The 10,725-nt window shown below is 27.9% G+C and overlaps 2 long non-coding RNA genes across 2 annotated transcripts; one reads left to right on the top strand and one right to left on the bottom strand.

Moving 5' to 3' along the window:
• Positions 1-356: 356 nt before the first annotated feature.
• Positions 357-6,491, bottom strand: LOC130669662 (uncharacterized). The gene is made up of 3 exons (XR_008990229.1): positions 5,989-6,491; positions 4,412-4,445; positions 357-1,334 (listed from the first exon to the last, which is right to left on the bottom strand). It is a non-coding gene; the product is annotated as an uncharacterized LOC130669662 (long non-coding RNA).
• Positions 6,492-7,443: 952 nt separating this feature from the next.
• On the top strand, positions 7,444-10,725 carry LOC130669522 (uncharacterized). The gene is made up of 4 exons (XR_008990209.1): positions 7,444-7,602; positions 7,722-7,879; positions 7,990-8,062; positions 9,713-10,725. It is a non-coding gene; the product is annotated as an uncharacterized LOC130669522 (long non-coding RNA).

The raw sequence follows: 10,725 nt of genomic DNA, 5'->3' as shown, positions 1-10,725 counted from the left end.
AAAAAAAAAAATCAATTCTATAATTTTACTTTATTTCCAAAATTTATCGACTAAAAAAAAAAATTTTATTTTTATAAATTTGTAGTGACCAAATTTGCCTCTTACATAGAGAAACGGCCGAAAAAAATGAAAAAATACTTTTTCGGAAGTTTCTGCTGGTCTATTTTGCCCCAGGTGTTATGTGTAGGGCTAGAAATGTGGAATTATAATCATTTTTTTTTAATTTGACGATAAAAATATGAAAAAATCATTTTTTCAAAATTTTGGGCTTGTTCATTTTGCCCCAAATGTCATGCGTAGGGGTAAAAATGCGCAAATATATCGGATTTATAGTAATTAGGCGAAAAAAAAAAAATTTAAAACAAAAAAAAATATAATGTATTCTTATTCGTAAGTGTGTAATTTATTATCAAACATAAAAATAGTTATGCAAACAAATCTCATAAGCATAATAATATTAAAATCAATAAAAATAAAAATTTTCACAATCACACAACCCCATAAAACTCAACTGAATAATTGACACTTGGTAAATAAAGTAGATGCTTCTTGAATGAATTCCTGCGGAGTACTGATCAGAAAAATAATCCAAATCCGAACATTCAGAACGAAAGATTATTTTGTTTAAACACCGTTGTAAAAATGACTTAAAGACAAACAAAAATTATTGTTGAGAAATTATAAATAGCTGTATTTCAATGAAATTTTATTAAATAGGTGAAAAGACTGTTATTAATTTTTTAAACTTTAATGATTATCTATAAGTGTTGTTCCTCAACTAAGTAAATATCTGCTGGCAAGAGAAATTTTGCATTACTAATAGAGTAGAATTTCTACTGATCATACAATGAAAATTATCAACTGACAAAACTAAAACTTCGGTTGAATTCAGTTGTTTAATCAGCGATTTCTTAATTATCAAAGTCTTTTTTATATTCATCTGGTACTGTATAACGTTCGGTATCGATATTTTTTTTTTGAAGATTTTTTAATACGTCTATTGGTATCCATCGAAATAATTCGTTTCTTTCAACTTCATTTGCCAACGGTATGTTCGCTGAGTAATACTTGTTTTCTCTCAGAATGTAATGACGTCCTGATAATAGAGGAATTGAATTGAAATCAGATTTTTTTCCTACGACGACTATTGTTGAACGCCATGTTAGCCATTCATGTTTATCCTTATGATGAATATTATTTTTATCCGCTATATCCCTTAATTTTGTCCATACGACACCACGTTGGTCTTCATACAAATAGTCTGGGTTTACATAATAAGTTTTGGCTGATGATAATTTATTGATTAAAATGATAGATAAAACGATGAAAAAAATCTGAAAGCAAAAATAATATTTTAAATACTAGTATAAACAAGCAGAAAAGGGAGTGGGGTAGGAGTTTTAAGGTAAAATTGAAGTACAAAAAAACCATGATCCTGAAGTTCGCAGGCAATTAAAAATTTGATAATTTTTTTGGAGTTTATTGGAGTTTACTCCTTAAGAATCGATTTTCATATAAGGAGCCCGGTATGGAAAGAATATGAGGTGTAAAATCTACTCAACAAATGACTTCGTTACGACTTTCACTTTTCAGGGGTGAGTGTAGGGTATCCTACGGGGCACCGTACGAATGCATTTTATGTATACAATATACCTGTATATATATATATATATATATATATATATATATATATAAGTCTCATAGTTTTGCTGGAAAAGTAAAAAGATCTGGAAATTTATTATAAATTTGACTTTCAGCTCCAATAACTTTCGAATGGGTGGATTTATCAAAAAATAATAAGAGATCTTTTATGTAGAGCGTTAAATTCTCTACAAGAATATGCTATGGACTGATTTATATAAGGTGCAAATGCCGAGCTAGAAAAATAAACAAATAAAAAATTTTTTTTCCCATGTTATTTAAATGGGAAATAGAAAATTACGATCCGCGGCCTGTAAATCTTCAAATTAAGAACTCTTACTTTGACGAGGTCCTTTTTTTGGCATTCTCTGAAAGAATTTGCTGGCCATTTGAAAAAAAGTCGATTTTTTAAAAACACCCTAATATATATATATATATATATAATATATATAGGTATATAATATATATTCTAAGCGGCTGAGGCAGCCGTTCGGCACGCGCGTGGCTCGGGCGATCACTAATGTTAAGTAGCATCGAGCATGGTTACTACTTGGATGGGTGACCGCTTGACCACGCGTCGAGTTCGAACGGAGGTCTCTGAACGTTAGGCGCGGGATGAAGATTCAGTGATCGGTAAAATGGGAATTTTATCGATCACTGGAGCTTCACTCAAACCGAAACTGTACTGTGGCTAGGTTTTCTCTGTGGTTTTCCTACGCCACTACACCTCCATTGCACAAGAAAGGTAGTAGGGCATCACCGTAATGATGCAGTACAGTACGAGCACAAGTCGGGCCACAGCCGCAAAAATGAAAGAGAGTAAGAAAGGAAAGAGAGCGTAGAAACATTGTAAAAAACAGAAGTTGTACAATTAAAACACTAAAATAAAAAATATATATTCTACGGCGTCTTTAAATGATAAATATATATATAGTATTATCAGTCGTACTGTAATGATACGTACAGTGAGCATTATTATTTTGTATTCTCAAGTGTTTTTTTAAATTTAAAGCTATTACTGATTTCATATTCTTGTTAGGCATTATATGATTACTTTTCAAATTTTTTCATGCCATTTTATAAACAAATGGATTAATTAAATATTTTTGGAAAATTGTTCTTCACCATATTGTTAGCGTAAGGAAATAATAATTAAAAAAAAAAAAAATTTTTTCTTAAAAACGCATTTATAACTTTTAAAAATAAATGCGTGTTGTTAGAAAACTATAACAGATAAACGTTAGGTTTAACATTTATAAGAAAGCTTAATTCATACTTTATAAAAACGACTCTAAGTTCGAAAACTGTATCTACAATAGTTGCAGAGTTACAGCAATTAGTTTGTTGACAAATTGAGTCAGTGCTTGGACTTTGTCATACTCCAAACTCCAGATTTTTTTTAAAAAGTTGAAAAAATTTTTATTTGCCATATTGTTGCAGGTTGCTTGTTTTTGTAATTTTTTTATGTTCTAGATATTTTTTTTTTTTTTCAATCATTATTTCCTTACGCCAACAATAGGGTGAAAAAAAATATTTCAAAAATATTTAATTAATCCATTTGTTTATAAAAAATTTATAAACAAATGGCAAGAAAAAATTTGAAAAGTAATCATACAATGCCTAGCAAGTATATGAAATCAGGAATAGCTTAAAATTGAAAAAAAAATTATTTAACATACATTATTTTAATTTTGAATTTTTTTGTTAGTTCAAAAATAAATAATTAAAAAAATCAAAATATTGTATAAACTTTCATACTGTCATCTTGTTGACTATGTTTATAAAAAGGGCTCCAAGAAACAAAAAATTTATAGATTAATTATTTAAACTTTTATACCGCCTTTTATGACAACACAAACCCGTAAAACAAATGTTGATTAACAATTGAATAACTTTTTAAAAAATGGTGATACAACTTTTATTACCGCGAAATCATATTCTTTGAAGTGTCTAGATGATACCAGAATGTTTTTAAATTTTTTAATTGATATTTAAGTGCGAAAAAAAATTATTTAAAAACTACGCTCACTAGAGTGGCGGCGCACGCATGCCGAAACTGCCGCGCAAAAGTTGATTTTTAATGTTAAATTAAAATCATAAATATTGGAGCTACAATTCGGGGAGTCGAGAACTTTTTTACTAATATTTTCTGCTATTTCAGAAACTTTTTTAATATTTAAGCTATCACTTATACTTTTTGAGATTTTGCCAAAAATCTGGACGGCTAATTTTTTTAACGGTTTTTTGTCTATAACAATTTTAATTTTATTTTTCCAGAAAAAATCCAAAAAACGTCTTTTTCTAGATGCCATTCCGGATCGTTTAAGCCATCAACTATATTTTTAGGAGACCTGTAATTATTTTTCGCAAGAACTCAACTTCTCGACTAGACTAAAATAGAATAAAAATACATTATTTAGGTATCTTTATTGATTCGTGTATTTACCATTTGATATGATATTAATCTTTTTCTTAGACTAGTAAGCCTTTAATTCTGTGCCTATTTAGACAGTCGATCTGAAGGAGTAAACTCCAATTGTGCGTCGGAGCTGACACACACACTTTTTTTACTCTGTATCTAGTATAAAAAAAAAATCCCTTACAATTAGAATTTAAATAGTGAAGTTAATAGGTTTGAAAATGAATTTTTAAATTCAATTTATAATGCATTAATTTTTTCATAATATGTAATTATAGCAGGAATTTTTTTTTATGTTCATTATACCTAATTAGAATAACGTATGATAACTCATCAAACAATTTTACTTACGATTTTCGTCATGTTATTTTGAATTATTATTGAACTGAAAAAGAAAAAAGAAGAAAATTACGATTGGAGTTTAATAATTATTTTTTCAACAATAATTTTACATATACGTTTCAACTACACGGAAAGAAAATTATGGCAACGGTTCCTATAATTCTAAAAAAATTTTTCCTATACCAACATAGGAATTATGACCATAAATTATGGGAGCAGTTCCTATAATTATAGAAATGTTTCCCATAGTTATAGGAACAGTTTCTATAATCATGGGAATGCTACCCATAACATTATAGAAATGGGTCCAACAACTGTAGGAATGGTTCTTATAATATTATGGAAATCATTCCCATAATATAAAGGAATGAACCCTATATTTTATAGGAATTATTCCCATAAATTATAGGAACCATTCCCACAATGCTATAGGAATCTTTCCCATAACGCTGTTGGAATGGTTCCTATATCATTATGGGAATTGTTCCCATAATATTATGGGAATAGTTCCCATACTATTATAGGAACCATTCTTATAATATTATCGGTATGATTCCCATACTATCATGAAAAAATTAATTTTAAGAAAAGTGTGGTAATCACTTCTACAATACACAGAAATATTATTAAATATAAAAACAAAAATTCAAGCATTAAAAAAAAAATTTGTATTTGGCAAAAATATTAAAATTTTTAACAAAAATTTTTTTTTTTTTTAACAAATTTAGCTCTCCATATCATGAGGGTAATTTCTGCAATATTTTGCAAAAAAAAATTTTTTATAACATTATGGAAATGGTTCCCATAATAGTATAGGGATAGTTCCCATAATGATATGGAAATAGTTCCCATATATTATGGGAACTCTCCCTATAATAGTATGGGTTCAATTCCTATACTATTATGGGAACTATTTCCATAATGCATAGCAAAAGTTCCTATAATTTTCTTTCCGTGTAACGTAAGAAATCTATAAATATTATTTTGTTACGTCCAAAATTGGTACGTAATTATTTGAGTTTGTGAGTATTTGGCCCAAGCCGAAGCCTATAGACCGGGAACTCCAGAGGTTTTTGTCTTAATAATATTGTTGGTGAAGGTTAAATTAAATGATAAATTCTCGGTTTAAATTTAAGATATATATTGTAAAACCGTACAAATGTTCCGGTTTGCTAAATAACTATTATAAAAATTTAGTTATTAAAAATTATTCAATTACAAATTTTAACGCAATTTTAAGTGTTAATCAACACGTAATAAAATTAATTATCCAAATACAATTTTAAACCGAGTAAAAATGATAAACGGTATTTAACAAAAATTAATTATTTCAATATAAATTCTAATCGCAAAATTAAATGTTAAACAACACGTAATAAAATTAATTATCCAAATACAATATTAAACCAAATAAAAATTAATTATTCCAATATAAATTCTAAACGCAAATTAAATGTTAAACAACATTTAAATAAAATTAATTTTCCAAATACAATATTAAAGTATAAAATTCGTGACCAGACTATTTCTTAAAGTCTCTTACAAAATTTTATCTGTGGTATTTTATTAAATATTTATTAACATACCTGCACACAAAAAAAAAAAATTCTCGACTGAAGGTAAATATTCTTGATTCAAGAAAATTTTTTTGGAGACCGAAATTTTCTCAGATAAAGTAGAAATTTTCTCCAACCAAGACGAATTCTCTTGGCTCAAGAAAATCTTGACTTGGTTCCCGGAAACGTTTGTCTTCAAAAATATTTTCTTGACTCAAGATATCTGTTTTTTCCGTGTGGGTTTTCACCTTGCAGTATTATCGTTGCGAAAATATTTAAATAAAAAGATATACTAGAGAACACTTAAAGCTCACTGACTCTATTTATAAATATACTTTATTGTTCTACGCGGAAAAAACCGGCCGCTGAACTTAAGTTTGATTTACGATCCGCACACTTGGAGATCCAGGTCAAGAGAGAGAGTTCACACGACCAATTTTTTGGGTCTCGATTTTCGGGTTGACCTCATTCCAGTTGACCTCAATTGGAGGAAAACCGTGACCAATTAGGTGTCCAAATTCCTGGGCCCTTACCCTCACTTAGATTTTCCAGAGAGCGTCGTCTGAACTTCCACTACAGGTGGATGCTCTCTTATGTATATGTGTACATATGTATGCGTATATGTGTCCACCCACACGCAAGCACATTTACACGTGAGCAAAACTCACACACACACATACATATATACATACTCATGTACATCATCTTTGCTATTTAATTTTTATGAATTATTATTTATTATTTATTAAAACATTATTTATTATTAGTTATTATTTATCAGGCCTGGTGAGCCACCTAGAACCTTTGAGTATTATTTATTAATTATTATTTATAGAATATTATATTATTTACTAGGTCTGGTATTTTCACCTAGAACCTTTAAACATTATTTATTATTTATAAAATAATGTTTTCAAAAAATACGGTATGAATACTCAGATCTGATAAGATTCGAAAAAGATCCTGTCGATCATACATGATTATATACAATCATACATGGTTATATATGATTATGTATGATCATGCAAGATCAGATCCGAAAAATGGCCCTGCATGATCATACATTATCAATTGATCATACATTATCATACCTGTTCGTACATGATCATACCTGCTCATACATGATCATGTATGATCATGCAGGGCCATTTTTCGGATCTGATCAGATCTGAGTATTCATACATGATCACATATGATCATATCTGAGCATTTTTTCCCGGGTAAGGCTAAATCTCATGAAATAGTTGGTATTAAGCTATCGAAAATTAGCTATTTAAAAAAACAAATTTTTAATTTGATTTACAAGATTACTCATATTACACAAAAATAGTAAACAAGTAAATAATTGTAAAGAATTCAGAAAACTCAGATCTGTTTGAATAATATTTTATTTCGAAATATGCATTTTAGCACCAAAGAAAGTATTCAAACATATAATATTACACAAGACATAAACTGCTTTATAAGCAGAATTATTTATTTGCTGAGTACGGAAGTTTAGTGCCTGCTCACTCAATGCTTGTGATTACAAACAATGAAAGCAAATACGTTATGAGGCATAAATACTGTGACTTAAACCGTGTTAAATTTACAACATTAGAGTACACGGGAAGTTAGAGAGCTATAGTAAAAGATGAGACTTTTGTAAGCACTACTTGATATCTATTAATTACTTATAATTAAAAAATAATAGTTATTGATTTCCTATATTGTAAATAATTACTAAAATCCAATCATTATGTTTGTTTTTTTTTCTTTTTCAGTTCAATAACCCAGGTAGCACAGTTGTTAAACTGTTTTTGACATATCGATAAGGCGCCAACATGTTGACAAAACGATCAGAAATTTATATGTCACCGAAAAAATATCTACTTAAAAAAAATTGACGCAATTGACGACAAAAAATAAATTACAAATAATGGTAAGAAGTTATCTAAACCATTTTTTAATTCACATGTCTTTTCAAAGACAGGAAAAATAACATAAATTTTCTGTCTGAACTCTAATGGTAATTTTTTTTTTTTTTTTCAGTTCAATAACAATTTAAACTATTCACCAAAGAAGTGAACTGTCAATTGAATAATGTAATCTGAATACGAAAATCGTAAGTAAAATAGTTTGATGAGTTATTATACGTTTTTGGAATTTGGTATAATGAACATAAAAAAACAGTACTGCTATCATTACTCATTATGAAAAAGTTAATGCGTTAATACATTGAATTTAAAAATTTTTGAATTTAAAAATAAATCAACACATTGTACTATGTAACTTGAAAATTTTAAATTGATCTATTATTCAACACTTTAAAAATTTTACTTAGTAAAAATATAGAAATAATGAACACTTACTTTAAAATTAACACAAAATTTATATTCAAAACTCAATCGATAGTCACGAAAGAATGTGTAATTAGAAAAATGACCGTAAAATCAACATTTTATAAATGTCAATTTGCCATGAGAACTTTTATTATTAATATATTCAATGGACCATTTACTATAAACTGTAATATTTATCATACTAATCAAAATTATTTAGTTATAATGAAAAATTATTTAATACAATGTAAAAATTATTAATTCGCTAAGCAAATAGGTGTTTTTGTTTTTTTTTTAAATTAATTGATTTACTGTTTATAATTGATATGAAATGTGACGTAATTTTTTAAAAGTTGACTAATAAAAAAATTGCTAATTGTCAAAAATTATTTAAATGCTTTATAATAATTGTTGTCACTTTTGATAATCTTAAAGTAATATATATATAAATTATATTTAAAGAATATCCATGGTACAGAAGTTCAATGAAAAAATGAACATTTTTTTTGTCTTACTACTGGTATTTAAAAAGTGTTGAATTAACTTTTCTTGTATTACTCGAATTTCGTTTTAAAATTTTAATGCAATATTATTTACTGTGTTGATGTTTATTTATTGCTTCTGTTTCTGTAGATAAAAAAAATCGTGAAAGCTAATAAAATAAGCTACATTTTTTTTTTTTCATATTGATCTTACGATATTTTTTTCAAATTTTAATAAATTCAAAGTTACATAATTTAATTTTGACGGATACTTATGCAATTTTATGTACTCATTCTTTAGGCGATTATCTTGATCAAATTAAAAAACTAAATAAAAAAATCGATTTACTCGAGAAATGACGGAAATTCGAAATTTTTTCATTATGAAAAATGCTTTTTCCGGGGTATTTTTCTTAAATAACTTTTTAACGGAAACTTCTCTGATTATTGTTATTTAAAAAGAACGTAAACCCCGAAACGATAAGCTATTTTTTCTGATTTTTATTTTGTCTTTTAAAATCCTTATTTGAAATTTCAATGAAGATTGAGAGTTATATAATTGATTTTTATGTTGTATTCGAAAATTTATTATTCTATTTTGTACTGTTTTCGACCTGGAAATTTATAAAATATATTTAAAAAATTAATTTGTACATCATGCTGAAGTTAGCCGACGTCTAATAATTTTTTGATTTGTTTTAATAGCTATAAATTAAAAAAAAATAAATATTCCAAAAAATTGCGCTTATAGTTTTTTTAATTTTCTACATGTGCATATTTTTTTTTTTTTTTTTTTTTTTTTTTTTCAATTAAATTGTTAAAAAAAATTCTAAATTATAATTGCCTGCTAACTTCAACATCATAGTTTGTACTTCAATTTTATCTCAAAATTTTCGCCTTCCCTTTTCTGTTTGCTGATACTAATATTCAAAATATTATTTTTGCTTTTAGGTTGTTTTCATCAGTTTCAATTTAATTTTGATTAAAAAAGGATCCCAATCGTTACTATTGAAATAAACCTAGAACGTTTATATTTAAAACAAATGGCAACGTTCATATATGAAGACAAATGGCAGAATGTATCGACAAATCTCATCGATAAACTTAGCGTATGAAAATAATATTGACACTGACAATCCAGTACAATGGCATGCTTGGAAATCGACAATAGTCGTGATCGGATTTGAATTGGTTCGGGTTTAAATGTTAATTCTTCTTTGTTTATTGGGGGAATCATCCTCAGTAAAGTCTGGAAGTATCTATTTCTTTGATATTCTATAATGTTGGGTATCGATATTTTTTTTTAACTATTTTTAACTACGTCAGCCATTTCCTTTACTGATTCTCGTAAATGTAACCGGCCTCTTTCAACTAGATTTGCCAACCGTATATTCGTTGAGTGATAATTATTTTCTTTGATAATGTTATTACGTTTAACAAATATACGCCTTGATTCGCTAATACGTCGCATTTTTCCTACGACCACTATTTTTGATCGCCATGTAAGCCATTCTCGTGGATTGTCGGTGTGAATATTATTTTTATCCAGTATATCGACGAGGTACGAGGTATACCCGAGTCGAAAAATAATTCCGGTTTTAGACCTCAAATGCAAGATTTTGAGGTTTGCCTCAGTTTGTCCTCACCATTTAAAATTCATATAAATCTGAGATAAGGTTAGTCTCATTTTGTGTGACTTTTGCAACTTTCAGAAGTATATGAGGTTAACCTCATGTATATATTTCTTATCGATGAGACCAATATGAGGTTTATCTCACATATAGTTCTTATGGATGAGACCAAGATGAGGTTAACCTCACATATATATTTCTGATAGGTGAGACCAAGATGAGGCTTAACCAATTAGTTAAGCTGTTGAGGCTTAATTGAGACATGTCCGACAAAAACTGCCGAATGAGACCTAAATGAGTCCAAAATCCACCGTTGAGGCCAAAATCCGGTAT

This window comes from Microplitis mediator, chromosome 6 (genome assembly GCF_029852145.1).
Source record: "Microplitis mediator isolate UGA2020A chromosome 6, iyMicMedi2.1, whole genome shotgun sequence".
NCBI lineage: Eukaryota > Metazoa > Arthropoda > Insecta > Hymenoptera > Braconidae > Microplitis > Microplitis mediator.
The sequence above is the reverse complement of the archived record's forward strand: the minus strand, read 5'-3'. Positions and strand labels throughout refer to the sequence as shown.